We start from the raw sequence: 16,004 nt of genomic DNA, 5'->3' as shown, positions 1-16,004 counted from the left end.
CTCAAAACTCTTTAAATGAGTGCATTCTCGGTAGTTAGAGTAAGCTTTCTCTCACGAGTGATGAAACAATATTCTGTTCATGGTCACCTTTCTTTGAACTCCATGAGGAAGTCTCCCCATGTCTTAAGACGTTTGCTTAGATACAGCATTATTTACCAACGTTTAGTCATGGGATGCCACCTGTTCTTCATTTTGCAAGCAAGTCCAGTCGCCTTTAGGCGGACCCGTTCCTTCCTAGGCCTGAGACTTCCACTGCAGGCTCATCTCCAACTAAAAACCGTTCCACTGTGGCATTTCATTTGCCGACCTGGAGTTGTCTTTCTTTCTCCCTGGAGGCTGTATATTGCTGTTTTCTTTTTCGCACTTCACATAGTTATGAGCTCGCAACAGGGGCTCCATAGAAGTTGCACCTTGGCTCTCCAGTCTGGTACAGCACCATGGAAATCATACGGAGAAACGGTTGCCGCCTTTCGCGCCTACATCTATCCATTTAAGAGGCGTTTCAGCGGGCTTTTTACGCAAGGAAAGTTTTACACTGGGTCGAAGCGAGGTCCCGCAAGACGAGGGAACTCCTGGTCCTCTCCACGGCTGCCAGTGCTTCAGGCATGCACAGCCAAGGGCCCAGAGCCTGGCGCAAGCCGCGGCGCCGCAGCTGCGGCGGCGGCTTCCAAAACCCGGCGGTGGATTCGGGCCGGCCCGGAAGTGCCCGGCGCGTGAGGGAGGGAGGAAGAACCTTGCGAGCCCACGCCGCCGCCGCGCGCACGCGCCCTCGCTGCCTGGGGCTGGGGCTGGAGTCGCAACTCGGAAGCCGGAGCCCGGACGGGCCCGGGGCGGAGAAGGGGGGGCTGCGCGGGGGCGGGAGCAGCGGAGGCGGCCGCCCCTGGCGGCGGGTTTGTTTATCCCGGGGAAGAAGTTTAGGAGCGGGAGATAGGGAAGGAAGGCGGGCCGCGGAGGAGGGATGCGGCTCGGTGGAGGCGGCCGCCAAAGGGACTCGCCGCCATCACCTCCGCCGCCGCGGCCGGCGCAGCCTCCGCCTCAGCAGGAGAGGAGTCGCTGCGGGGACTGCCCGCCGCCGCGCCTCACGCCCGGGTAGGTGCCCCTCCTCCTCCGAGGTCCCCGCCGCACCTTGGTTGCTTGCTCTTCCAACTCCCAGCCCTTCCAGCTCGCTTGCGCTGGAGCGGGGCGGCCTCCTCCTCACCCAGTGCACCCCCATTCCTCCTGGCTCCGGACCCCTGTTCCTGCGTGCCTTCCCTTTCTCAGGGCTGCTTTTCGCCCCCGCCCCTCAGCCCCACCCTCTGCCCCCCTCCCCCCGCAGGCCTTCCCTTCGCCAGTCTTGGCTTGCCCCTGGCGACCCCCCCCTTATCGATTTCCCAGCCTCCGCCTACCAGGATCCCGGAGGCTTTCCTCCACGAACCTCGCCCCTTTTCCTTCTCCCGTCTCGCTCCTTTATACCTGTGTATCTCCACGCCCGCCCCTTTATACCTGGTCTGTTTTCTTCCCCTCTTGGTGTAGTGCCCAAAGAGGGAAGCCCCTTTGCCCCCCCTTCTCCCCCCGCTCCCCAGCGTCCCCATCACCTCTCATCCCAAACGTATGAAGTTATCCCTATAAGCCCATTTTAGCGTGAATTCTCTGCTCTCCAGCTAGACCACTCAGTGTTTACTGCGGTGTTCAGGCCCTCAGCCTACTTCCCTACTTCCAAGCACACCTTGCCCTCTCACAAATTCTCTGTCACGTTCACAAGGTAACGTCAAACTAGCTCTGAGGTTCAGGGTTCAAATGTTCACTTTCCCCTTTTATTCCCTTGTGCTATCTTTTCCCCTAACTCCTCTTTCTTTAGACCATGTGTACTGAGTAAAGGGGAGAGGATGGTGGAGTTTTCTTCCTCAGAGCAGTAGATCCAGTAGAAATAAGATTTACCTTTTACTTATCTCAACTTTTGACCTCTCTTTCTGTGAATTGTGTCATTCAGCCATACTTTTGAGGCTGTTGAGGCTTTGTGTATACTCGAATGATCCTGGGCCTAGATTATTCCATTATAATACTTGTCTTCGCAGTTTTTCCTTATAGCTGAATCCACTGTTTCTTAGGAAATTTAAGTAATAAAAGGTTTATACCTTGGAAAATTACATCTCTGCTGCCGTAATGGGAAAGCTGGAATATTTCAAATTATCATCCTGTTATTCTTAGGAGAAATGGTGCCTAGTGGTTAAGAGCTCAGATGTAGCTGAACTGCCAGGATCCCCTGCTTTGCCATCTACCAGCTCTGGCCTTGGGCAAGTTATTTAATCTCTATGCCTCAGTATTCTTACACCTCTAAAAGAGGATAGTGGTATTCTTGATAAGATGGTGGTGATAATCGTATAACTTATTGCAGGTAAAATACAACAGTTCCAGGCACCTGGTAAACATTCAGTAAATGTTCTTTATCATCATCTCTTAGCTTGACTTCTCTTATCTATTGGTAGGTTAATTTTAAGGAGGGAAGGTGGGAATGGAAGGCTGCTTTTTGCTCTTTTTCATTTAACACCTTTTTTGATGTAGTTATGATTCATATTTTGTTGCTGTATAAATTAATTCCTTCTGGTGTGAAAAGTACAGAGTTTTAGCTCCCTGTTTAAGGGTAAGTTACTAGGCTACAAGCAAGTCAGTCCCAGCTTCAGGTATCCTTAAAATGTTATATTTGTTTTTTTTTGTTGTTTGTTTTGTTTTGTTTTTAAAGATTTTATTTATTTATTTGACAGAGAGAAATCACAAGAGAGGCAGACAGAGAGAGAGGAAGGGAAGCAGGCTCTCTGCTGAGCAGAGAGCCCGATGGGGGACTCGATCCCAGGACCCTGAGATCATGACCTGAGCTGAAGGCAGCAGCTTAACCCACTGAGCCACCCAGGCGCCCAAAATGTTATATTTGTTTTGAGAATAGATGAATACATACCAAATTTATCATAGTGGAAAATGACGGTTTTACTGGTAAGTAAAACTGATGTTCACACTTACCAGTCCTTTATGTTGAATTGGTACTCAAGAACTTAGCTTCATTCAAAAGACTGGTGGCTTTTCTCTCTGAACATATTATGTATGTTTGTTTATTTATTTATTTATTTTTGAAAGATTTTATTTATTTACCTGACAGAGATCACAAGTATGCAGAGAGGCAGGCAGCGGGGTGGGGAGGGCAGGCTCCTTCCTGAGCAGAGAGCCCGATGTGGGGCTGGATCCCAGGACCCTGACATCATGACCCCAGCCGAAGGCAGAGGCTTTAACCCACTGAGCCACCCAGGTGCCCCAACATATCATGTTTATTAATACAGCCATGCCTTGATGTTTCCCCAGATTTTACTCTCTCTTTAAAACCCTGACAGTTTTTGTCATATTTGCTTACATCCTGTGCATTATTTTCTTGATTTCTTTTTATAACAACTCAGTTAAAACCCAAATAGGTACTGTTGGTATTGTTATAAATGGAGCCATATGCGCTATCAAAATAAAGATGTTGCCCATGGATAGCTTAAAATCATATTTTATGTCACCAGTGAAATGTACTCCAAACTTTGAGTGACAGTGACTTTACCTATGCTATTGTCTCACCTTAAATAACCTCTGCTCTTTTCCCCACATACCCAGATTCTACCTATCTTTCACATAGTTTCTGCCAACACTGGTTTCTTTGTCTCTTGGTTTTCCTGCTGTCTGTATGCTGCATTTTTTGGCTTTGAGTAGTATAAGGCCTGGTTCAAGAAAAATGACTCCCTTAGAATAAGACTTCAGAAGTTTATAGGAACTTTGAAGGGGTGGAATGAAATGGACACTTACCTTCTACTTTGTGCTAAGCACTCTTGCTTTGGTTTTGTACATATTCATCCTTTCTAAAAATATTTAATGAGCACTTACTTCATGCCAGGCATTGAGGATATGCAAGAGCAGCCCTTCTGAACCATGAGTTCTATTGAGTATCAAGCCCTAATGCTCTAGGGCATCCAGGGTATGTAATGAATTAACTCCTCTCCTATGTATCTAAAATGGTACTAGCTATGTACCTTGAAAGAGAGAACTGAGGAAATAATCGCTTAACTTGGTTTCTGTAGGGCTTAATTCTCATAGAATCCTGGCTGAGAAAAGCCCCATCAGAGAATAATAATGGGCTCTGCTTTTTTGTAAGTTATTTTAATGTGGCACTGACAGAAAATAAGCAAGAAGGCAGATAAAATTACTTTATAAGAGACTGGTAATATTGAAGATGACGATAATCACTAACTTTTATAAAACACTGTGCCAGGCACTGTTTAAAATAATTTAGTATCTTCTTTAATCCTTATAACAGTCCTTTGTAGACTTTATTGTATCTCAGTTTCACAGATAAGGAAACTAAGAAATTATTTAATAGCCACAAAATCACACAGCTTTGTAAACAGTGGAACCATATGATATTGTTGTAGTCTATTACCTTTTGTTACCTCTCAGATCTTTTAGTTCCTTGTTGGTTACTTTAGACAAAGTTCTTCACCTTTTGGGGGAAGAAAGAAAAAATAATTTTGACAGTGAGGTTTCCCAGTCTTTTTAGGTGGTTTAGGGAAGTAAAGGAGATGTAACTTTTGTAAAGCAAGGGGTGCACAGACCTATCCAAGTCTTATACATGACTAGATACTGAAGGCATTTGCATTTTTGTGGTCCTACTCACCATTATGTTTCCTGACATGGGTTTATTCACTTACCAAAAATTTATTGAATGATGGATAATGTGCTAGGCTCTGGTGATGTATGTTAATGGAAGGAATGTACCTGTATTCATGGAGGCAAAAGCTATTGGAATAAAGAAGCTAAACAGCTAATTACAAAAATAATAATTACAATTATGATTACTGCCACAAAGAAAAATTATTTTAAGCATTGAAAGCCCACTAATGTAACAGGGAATGCTTCTCTGAATAAATGACTTTTAGGCTAAATCTGAAGGATTAACTGAAGTTACCCAAGTGTTGTTGGCAGTTTCAGCTTTCGAGAACTGAAAATCCTGTGGGTGCTAGACCTTAGCACATGAAGCTGGTTGACGCAAAATGACACCAGAGCAGATCACAGTGGTCAGTCATTGTTAAACATTTTGTACGTAAATTCTGGCAATGGGAAGCCACTGGATAATGTTAAAAACCTGAATAAGTTACTTAAATTTTTACTTTAAAAATATCACTTGACTGCTCTGCAGAGGACACACTGGAGAAAGGCAAGTGTAAAGGGAGGGAGACCAGTTAGGCCAGTCCTTCTCAAACTTAAATGTGGAGAAGGACCAGCTTTGGTTGGTTTGGTTTGGTTTGGTTTGGTTTCTAATCTCTACTGGTACTTTAGTGACACAATAAAATGGATGTTGTGGCAGTTGTCAAATTGCCATAAAAATTTCTAAATACTACTTTCAGTTTCTGTATTTACCTTGTCTCAGACCAGTAACAGTAGTTCATGGATGACTGTTGGTCTACAGAACACACCTTTGAGTAGAATTGAGTTCAGCTATTATAGTAGGTTAGGCAGGTGATGATGGAATCCTAGTCCAGGATGGCAGCAATAGAAAGTAGCTGGATTGGGGGAAAGTTAAATTGATAGGATTTGGTGATGAGTTAGAGTAGGGGGTCTAGAGAGAGGAAAAGGCAGGTTTCCAGGGTTGGTGCTTCTTGTTGGTAACACAGGGAATAATACTAGGAAGAGGAGCAGTTTTTTGTTTGTTAGGTTTTGGGAAGTGAAGAGAGTATTGATAATAATTCAGCTTGAAATCCTCAGTATATGGCTTACAGTTGATATCTTACTGTGGGAGCTGGTGAATGTGATTTCCCAGAGAGAGATGGTAAAGGGATATAATAATCCCCGTGAATTTTCAGCATTTTAACATTGGGAAAAAGAAATGAAGCAAAGGAGACTGAGAAGGTGTAGCCAGAGTTGGGAAGAAATTTTCCTTGATATTGCTGAAGCCAAGGCAATAGACTGTTTGAAAAAGGAGTGGGTAATCAACTATTTCAACTATGTTGAATGAAGCTGAGAACTCAATTTAGTTGGCAACTAAAAAGTACTCTTTGGATTGAGCGACATGAAGGGAATTTAATTTTATTATTTATTTATTTATGGGGGAGGAGCAGGGCAGAAAGAGACAGAATCTTTTTTTTTTTTTTTTTTTTTTAAGATTTTATTAGAGACACAGCGAGAGAGGGAACACAAGCGGGGAGAGTGGGAGAGGGAGAAGCAGGCCTCCCATCAAGCAGGGAGCCCGATGTGGGGCTCGATCTCAGGACCCTGGAATCATAACCTGAGCCGAAGGCAGCTGCTCAACCACAGCCATCCAGGCACCCCCAGAGAGAGAGAGAATCTTAAGAAGGCTCCATCTCACAACCCTGAGATCATGACCTGAGCTGAGATCAAGAGTTGGATACTTACTCTGATGAGCTACCCACAACATCAAAATTTTTTATTTCTTAAGTCTGTCCATAAACTAGTTGATGATGAATTTTGTTTTAACCTGCCAAAGCAACAATCCTAAATTTAGGATAAAATTGTCATATCTATAGCATGGGCCATCTTCATTCCTCAGTTTAGACCCATGTTTCTATTTATCACCATGTAGATGTTCTATAAGTATCTTAAATTCTTTCTACAGCTCACGCATCAGAACATACTCAAACAGTGTTTTTTAAGTACTGTTTATCAGGGGTTGAATACTAAACTTGTAGAAATGTGATTAGACTTAAGAGACTAGGGGCATTGGACAGTTAAATATTGTTACAGCGTAATAGTGCTGTCACTGCAGCTTATTCAGGTTGCCTTGGAAGCACAGATAAGGCATTAAGGAAGACTTGAGTAGTGTCTGAAAGGTGGAGAGGGCAGTCCAGTGTAGTTAGTGGTAGAGGAGTTTAAAAAAATGATAAAGAAAGGCTACTAAAGAGATGATACAAAATACAGCTATTTTGAAAGCATGCAAAGGCAAAGAATTGGGACACTAGCATGCGCATGATAGTTTGGAGAGGTTAGTGTGCCATTCAAAAGTTTTTCTCTTCAACTTATGTACCTCTTTCTGTTTGCCATTTTGATTAATATCACTACCCATGTAAAGGTACCAGGCTTGGAGATACCTGCTGAATATTTCAAAAGTTAAAGATAACTTTGTTGTAGCATTTATTGTTCAAGGTGATAATTTATTTTTATTGGTTAGCTTTATATTTCATACATTAACACCCATACTTATAGAATCATTAAGTAACTTATAACATAATTTAAAAATATTGGTTATGCCTTGGGGTTTTTTGGTTGTTTTTTTTTTTAGATTTTATTTTATTTATTTCCTAGAGAGAGAAAGAGCACAAGCAGGGGAATAACAGGCAGAGGGAGAAAGAAGCAGGCTCTCCACTGGGCAAGGAACCAAATGTGGGACTCATCCCAGGTCCCTGGGATCATGACCTGAACTGAAGGCAGATGTTTAACCGACTGAGCCACCCAGGCGTCCCTGCTTTGGTGATTTTTTAACGGGAGAAATTTAATACATATAACTTCTTTCAAACTTGGAGAGTTGAAAATGAAGGCCTTGGTAAGGATTGCTAAGAGTTTACTACTAAACCTCAGGTATATGGTTAATGATGGTGATTTTGGACAATGAAGAATAAGAATAGGCCCCTGATACCGTAAACACTATTTTAGATAGTTGTCTAAATGTCCCTAGATTTACCCTCTTGCACCATAGTAGAACACAGTTCATCTGCTGGGATTACTCTCTGAAAGACTCCTGTAGTTGGCAAAACCTTATTGGCACAATCAAAGGCTCATAGAAAATAGTGTGTTAAAAGGGAAAATGAAGTTAAATATATTTTAAACTTTTAAAACAGTAAAAGTTCTAAAATTGATCTGCTTTAAAATAAAGGAGGAATGGATTTTATCAAAATTTGCTTCTGAGTTCAGTGAGTTACTGTGGAAATGTTATTCTGATCTGCTAAGGTAGTCTCCCTTAAATTTTGTACTAGAAAATTGTAACTCTTAATTGTTTTTTAATACCTTTTGCTTTTGCCTTCTCGCTGGTTTTCAGTTCCTTAAATCTTGCTGAATTCTTGTGTAACAACTGTATATGTTTCATATGTTACCATAGTTCTTAGAGGCATACTTTTTCAGGCCTCTTTTTTATATACATATGTAGAGCTCTGATGTTTTCAGACTTGGCTACATGTTCTAAAGGAGGACAGAATAATTACTAGCATTATATTTTGAATTGTGCTCTATAACTACTATATATGAAACAAAACTTTACATAGATAAAAGCAGATTAAAAAAATTATAAACAAATATAAAATTGTGTTACCTCAAACCATGATTGGGATAGGTTGTTTATACACTGAACAAATGTATGATGTTAATAATACATTTATACAATATGAACATGCTTACAAAATACTCCTTTAAACTTGTTGTATTTGCTTTCATTCTTAATTGGATATGAGAATAAATTAGGAATGACAATTTAAAAAGAGGTACTTTACACTCCTGTTAAGTAATGCAATATTTCAAGGGTTGTAGTATGATGCTTTTAAAATTCTACTTGAGATTTATTAGCAAAGAAGAAACCATTGTTTCCTGTCTGGATATATTTTTTGAAGCAAATTGAACAATTTTTTTATTGTGTATAAATGCATTTGTACTTCTCCCACCACCCTGTTCCCCCAAGGTAATTTAAGTGACTTTAAGTAAAGAGTGCAGTTGGTAAAAGATGTTTTTTTCAGTTGTAATTTGGATACGATTTTTGATGTTTTAGTGGGAAATTCCCCTAAAGGTAAATAGTTTTCATCCTATAAAATCGAAAACAAACACACACAAAAAATTGAATATAAATTCATTCTGAAATCATCAAGGCAGATGTCAGCACACGATGCTACCAAATACTTAAATTAATTGAATTTTGTTTTAGTTAAAATTTTTGGTGGCAATTCTTAGGACCAGTTTAAACCTTTTTTAGTTATTCAGCATGGAGGTTGAGCTTCAAGTTTAATATGTCCAGTTTTGTTAGAGCTCGAGTGGGCACACACTAAGCAGATTGGTCATTTCTGATTGCATTCAAAGTGTATTTTTTATTATGATGATCATTATTATTTATTTATTTATAGAGAACATGAGCTGGGGAGAGAGAAAGAGAGTCTTAAGCAGGCTCCATGCCCAATGTGGAGCATGTCACAGGGCTCGCTCAATCTCACGACCCTGAGATCATGACCTGAACCAGAATCGAGTCAGACACTTAACCTACTGAGCCACCCAGATGCCCCTAAACTATATTTTTAAAACTTGAAAATATTTTTTTTATGTGAGCATTTTAGCCATGACAATTGAGAACTGGCTTGAAGCAAGTGGTATTTGGGAGTATCCTAATTTATGCTTTATTCTTGATGATTTTAATTTTCTCAGATATCTTATTTTCACTGTTGTTTTGTCTGTCTGCTTCCCCCCATAGCATATCCCTTATCAAAGAAAATTTCCTCATCAGGTTATTTAATGAAACCAGTATTTCTTCCTCACAAAGGATATAACATAGTCTTTCTACATATATAACATTTGCACATGGTCTGAGAAACTGACAGTACTGTAAAGGTATTTTCATAGAATTTTCTTATAGATCATTATGGTTTAAAGGGAAGAACTGCCCTTTAAAACACTTGTACCATATTTTTTATATTTTACTACATTAGGTATAGATAATAGCATAATTTTGAAATGTACTTGCCTTTAATTACTGGATGCATCATTATACATGTACCCCAAAGAGAGAAAACAGTATCAGTTACAAATATAAAATATCATCAATTTTAACCCATTTTTTTAACCCACTGAGCCACCCAGGTACCCCTAGAATGCCATCAATTTTAGAAATGTTAAAATATGAGAGAAAATGGGCATCTTAGAATTAATGAAATGTGGCATTAATGTACCTCATTTTATGGTTATCACCCAAATTCCTCAAAATAACTAACCTCCCAACATGAAGTGAAATTTTATCCTGCTTTACCTTAGAGCTTTCTGAATTCTAAAATTCTGCTTTACTTCAGAGCTCTTTAAGCAGCATAGCACAGAAATTAAGAGCATGTAACCCGACTGCTATTTAATAGCTTTGTGAATTTAAGCAGTTAGCATCTTTGTCTCAACATTCTCATCTGTGAAATGGAAATGGTAATAGTATTTACCTTGAAAGAATTTGTTTTATAAGAATGAAATGAGTTATATTTACATTTAGAGTTGTGCTTTATACATAATTTAATGTTTTGTGTAAATGTTGGTTGATTAAGGACAATATTATTTCTTATTTAGGATATGTAAGTAAATGATGTGTTTAAAAGGGAGGGACAAGGGGCCTTATCAAATGGGTAATTGGTATTTTGGGCACCCAGTGAAGATTAAAGTATTTTGTTGATTTGTCTTCTTTTTTTTTTTTCCTGCGTTTTTTTTTTCTTTTTTTTCCTGTGTTTTTTAAAACTAATGTGAGATTGCAGTCTTGACAACTTGATACCAAAGTTACATTTTTGATACCAAAGTTGCATTTTTATTTTCATGAAAATAATACTATATAAAGATTCAGCTGAAATTTGCTTTTCTTTCATCTGTATTATGATATAGTTAGAATTTGACGTGCTATGACGGATGTCTTGAAAATAACTTGTGATATACTTAGGATTCCTGTTAACCTCATAAGGAATCCATTCAGATATTTTTAAAGAGTTTCAAATTAAAGAACAATGTTTTAATTTTAGTTTAAAGCATCCTACTTTGACATTGTGAAATATATGGGGGAAAATAATGAGGCAGTTTTTGTTTATTTTGATGGTATATTTTATATGTTCATGATTTTGTTGGTTCTTTGGAGATTTAAAAATACTGTCATATGCTTTAATAGTAAAAGTAGATTAAGATCTTCCTTTGTACTTCCGGATTTTTTCCCTAATTCTCACTTTTGCTTTATTTTCATTTTTTCTGTTCTATTTTGAGCTCACATCATTCATTTATTCCATAAGTGATTATTGACCCAACTACTAAAGATCAGGTTCTGTGTTTACACTGATGTGTTGGAAATAGCCCTTGACCTGAAAGCCTCATTATTTGGGATATAATACTGTCTAGTCATTGAGTGCTTAAGCACAGTGCAATAAATTGTATATGCACTCTTTGTTTTAATCCTTATAACTACCCTGCTAGGGTAGGTTATTACTTGTCAAGTGTTTCTTCTAAATGATTGGCAGAAGAGTGAACTCTTTGCTGATGGAAGGAAGGTGAAGGTCTGAATGGTCAAGGTCATGGTGGAGGGGAGAGCTTTAGTGTAAATTTTTTTTTCAAAAATTTTTAGTGTTTTCTTCTGGAAAACATTTGGCTCTTGCATTCTATAACCTTAATACAACCTTCTTTGTTTTCATATAAAAATGGTTTTAAATTAGCATGAGAGAAGATTCAAAAAAGTGTTCTGTCCCAATTTTAGACTGGAAGGAGCATGGCACTGGGAACAGGATTTTATTACAGACATCTAGGCATCAAGCTGCTTATTTATTTATTAAATATTTTTTTAGGTAAATTTTTTATTGACATTTAATATACATTTAAAGACATGCATACTACATCATATAGCATATACACCCTTGTGTCTGGCTTCTTACACAAAACATTTCTATTTTTTCTTATTTATTTATTTATTTGTTTACTTATTTATTTTTGACAGAGAGAAAGTGTGGGTGTATGTGCAGGGGATGGTGGGGAGAGGGAAAGAGAATCTTAAGCAGGCCTCACGCCCAGTGTGAAGCTGGATGCAGGACTCAGTCCCACTGCCCTGAGATCATGACCTGAACCGAAATCAGGAGTCAGATGCTTAACCAACTGAGCCACCCAGGTGCCCCCAAAACATTTATTTTTATGTGATCCATTCATTTAGTGTGTAGCAGCAGCTTATTCATTCTCACTGTTCTGTATTATTGTTTCACTGTTTAGCTATATACCATAAATTATCCACTCTACTGTTAATGAACATTTAGGTTGTTTCCAGTTTTGAGCTACAGCGAATAGTGCTCTTGTAGAATATTCTTGTGTATGTAGTATACATTTTTGTAGTATATGTTCCTTATAGTGCAACTGTTGGGTCATGGTATGTGCTTGTATTCAGTGTTAGTATGTATTACTCAGTGTTTTCCAAAGTGGTTGTATCAGTTTATACTTTCATCAGTAGTGAATGAGAATTCCATTTGTCCCACAGACTCTGCAACATTTGCTTGATATTGTCTTGTTTATTTAGCCATTCTGGTGGGTGTAAAGTGGTACTGCATTGTGGATAGGCTAGGTTTTCAAAATAAACGTGATTTCCTTCCCCACTAATACCCACATACCCTCCCACATGTGCACCAAGGAAAAGTGGAATAGAGACATGTTTATTTTCACAAAACCCATCAGATGATTCTGGCTGCCTTGTCAGTTGATGAGATGCAGGAATATAAAGCAAATATAAGTATAATTTAGGGAAAATGAGCAAAATGAGCATGTCATGAAAATGATAGTTTCATTGTATAGTTCACTGACTTTCTGACAGATGGCGCATTTCTGCCTAACTGTTGCTAAACGTGGGAAGGTTTTAAGATTTTGCAAGCTGGTGAAAAGTTTTGTAGGCTAGTTTATTGAGTGTGTCTGCGACATTGGCTCAAAGCTTTCATTACACAATGCTGGAATGCACTTGCTCTTATTTGATTTCTACCCAGACTGCAGGTTGTGTTGGTTCATTTCTTTTGTGAGGTTCTGCTACCTCTTAAATAAGGGAAACACTGTCCATGCAGCAGGATTTACTCAGTTTTCAGATCTTGAATGTTGAGAACATTTTTTTTCAAGGTTTTATTTATTTATTTGACAGAGATCACAAGTAGGCAGAGAGGCCTATGCAGCAGAATTTACTCAGTTTTCAGATCTTGAATGTTGAGGACATTTTTTTTTCAAGATTTTATTTATTTATTTGACAGAGATCACAAGTAGGCAGAGAGGCCGGCAGAGAGAGGGGGGGAAGCAGGCTCCCCACTGAGTACAGATCCCAGGACCCTGAGATCATGACCTGAGCCGAAGGCAGAGGCTTAACCCACTGAGCCACCCAGGCGCCCCAGAATGTTGAGAAAATTTTACCATATGCCCACAGCATGCTGTATGCTGTTTTATACTTAATTTCTTGTTATATATGGAGTTTTTTCTTGTGTCAACAGAAGGTAGTGTTGCTAATATATTTTTTTTTTTTTTAAGATTTTATTTATTTATTTGACAGAGAGAGATCACAGGCAGAGAGGCAGGCAGAGAGAGTGAGAGGGAAGCAGGCTCCCCGCCGAGCAGAGAGCCCGACGGGGGACTCGATCCCAGGACCCCGAGATCATGACCTAAGTCGAAGGCAGCGGCTTAAACCAGGGACTGCAAAAAATGTTCATACCTGCGAATCCTTTTCAGTGTTAGGATTGTGGTTATTCCTTATTCTTCAGTGAATGTAGACCTTAGAATTGATGTAGGGAAGTGCCATTCCTGTACCTTTTATTCTTAATTAGTTGTTGACTTCTGCTATTAAAACACACATATGAATTCATAACTGCAGATAAGATAGTTTCACCTTTTTAACATTCTCATATGCCTTTTCATAGCTAATATTTTTATGTCTGACTTCATTTCTTACTTCTGCAAAATACCATTCCTGGGTAGAGCAGACGTTTGATAAATACTTGTACTCTACATATTCTTAAATTGTTACTGATTATTGCTAGTCATCGTGGAATTATTAGCTCATGAGAAGAGCTGAGATGGCATTCATGTCCTTTAAAGTGTTCCCGTGAGGTATTAAAATGATTCGGTTTATTTTGCAAAGCATTTCCTTATGAGAGAGGTAGGGCTGGTAGGTGGATGGCAATAACCTCCTTTTATTAAGTCCAGTTCGATGATGTGCTACATCACTTCAGAAAAGACTGGCTTAAAATTTAGGATCTCCTAACACATTGTTCTTCATGGATCATTTTGCTTTATTTCTTTCTCTTTCCCTTTTGATTTATTTTTCTTTCTTTTTTTCCTTCTTTTCTTCCTGTAAACTAAGCAGCTATGTGAAATGTTCTTCTTTAAGGAAATATTTTTAAGGAAAATAAAGTCATTTTAATGGTGATGTACATGCAGGGTATAATGATGTAGACATATGGATCCCTACTACCCTTTATCCTAAAGCATACTATTTTGCCAGTTTTTTCCCAGAGATTTTAATGACTGAAAGGTCCAGTAAGTGTAGTTTCTCTTTTTCAAGGATGATGGTTTATCCTGCTTTTACTTAAGATAGTACTAATTTCAGTTTACGTCTTGTGTCCCAGCATCCTGGTCTTACTCAGCATTTTAATGTTTAATTTTTAATAAAATACTATTAATAGTTGAATTAAAATAAGCCTGGGTTGGTTTGGCAGATTTTTACTTCCAGCTGCTGCCACGGTCTAGTATGTGAGATACATGTGTAGTAATGAGTTCTGGCTTTAACAGGTGGTAAAATCTGGAATCTACTAAGTATACCTCTCTTTTTCTAACCCTTCTAAGATACAGTGCAACCAATGCCTTCCTTGAATAACAGTATCAGGATGGGGATATCCATGATTAGAAGTGGGCTGGCATGCAAATGACTAGGAGCAACAAACCCCTTTTGGTCTCAGGTGATGGTAAGAGATAGGTGTGATGCCACTGCCCTTATTGACTGCTTTAGGAACCAGTTTGTTCCATGTCGGGTGCTGTAGCTTGAAGTCACAGAGAGAGCAATAGATAGTGGGAAATTACAGGTCATGTGAGCCAATATAGTGACTGAGTAGTCCTACAGTGGAGTGTGTAGAGCAGCAGTATTTAATAAAGCTTTGTGCAATGGTGGCAGTGTTCTATAATCTCCACTTTCCATTGTGGTAGCCACTAGCTGCTTGTGTCTATAGAACACTTAAAATGAGTCTAGTACAACTGAGGAGCTGAACTTCTAATTTAATTTAATTTAATTTGTTTTATTATTTGGTAAGATTTATTTTGCAACAAACCCTTTTGACAATAGTTAAAAATAGAAATATGTACTTAATGAACGCATCCACTTAGGAAACTAGTCTTCTGCTTATAAAGATTTTTTGCATGCTCGAAAACCTAAATAAAGGAGCAGCAGACCTTGGGTGGTTAGATTGACGAGGAGTAGAGGGTTTACAGAATGGTTGTAGTAGAAGAGAAAGGGAATGAAATGTGAAGCATGCTTGCTAGAGAGTGTTTGAAGTGAAGCATTGTGGGGTTTGAGTTTGATAAAGAAAGAAATGAGCCCAGAATGGGCATAATGACTTAAGAATGGAGAGGGCTCAATGAAGTATTGTGAATAAGTATTGGGGGATTAAATTGGTGACAGATGGGAATAAGTTCTCTTATGAAAATGATATACTGAGGTTTAACTTTCATAGTTGGCTTAAGCTATTTTAGGTAATAAGTTCCAAGTCAGGATCTTTGAAAAAGATTGCTAAAATTTCAAGTGGGTGAGATCATTCAGGAAGGTGAAGGAGTTCCGATGCTGGTAGATTGGAAATCAACAGGAGTGCAGTCATCCAGTGTGATGGCAGGAACTGCAAGGAAGACATGGAGACAAGTGTTGAAGTCCTCCACTGTAAAGGAGTCTAACTGGAGGAAAGGTGAGAAGATGAGAGAAGGGAGAAGAGGGTAAGAGAATATAACATTGGAGTCATGCAGTTGTCACACAGTTTTGGCAGAAGATTAGAAAAGTGGTCTGGAAGCAACTCTGGTTGGAAGCAAAAGTGATTGGAAGAGGGGCACCTGGGTGAGTCAGTCAGGTAAGTGGCTTCCTGCCTTTGGCTCAAGTCATGATCCCAGGTTCTGGGATCAAGCCCCACATCAGGCTGCCTGCTCAGCAGAGAGCCTGCTCCCTTTCCCTCTGCCTGCTTCTGCCTGTTTGTGCACTCTCTCTCTCTCTCTCTCTCTCTCTGTCAAATAAAATCTTAAATTAA

At 39.2% G+C, this 16,004-nt stretch overlaps 1 protein-coding gene across 2 annotated transcripts in view; it reads left to right on the top strand.

Moving 5' to 3' along the window:
• The first annotated feature begins 774 nt into the window (after nucleotides 1-774).
• The window catches only part of SPOPL (speckle type BTB/POZ protein like), a 65,615-nt gene continuing 50,385 nt past the window's right edge, over nucleotides 775-16,004 (top strand). For both annotated transcript variants that reach the window (XM_046019466.1, XM_046019465.1), the window contains exon 1: nucleotides 775-1,089. The gene's annotated coding sequence lies outside the window, so the exon portion shown is untranslated. The remainder of the gene's footprint in view (nucleotides 1,090-16,004) is intronic.

Source organism: Meles meles, chromosome 9, assembly GCF_922984935.1.
Source record: "Meles meles chromosome 9, mMelMel3.1 paternal haplotype, whole genome shotgun sequence".
Taxonomy (NCBI): domain Eukaryota; kingdom Metazoa; phylum Chordata; class Mammalia; order Carnivora; family Mustelidae; genus Meles; species Meles meles.
This window is presented reverse-complemented; position numbering and strand designations above follow the sequence as displayed.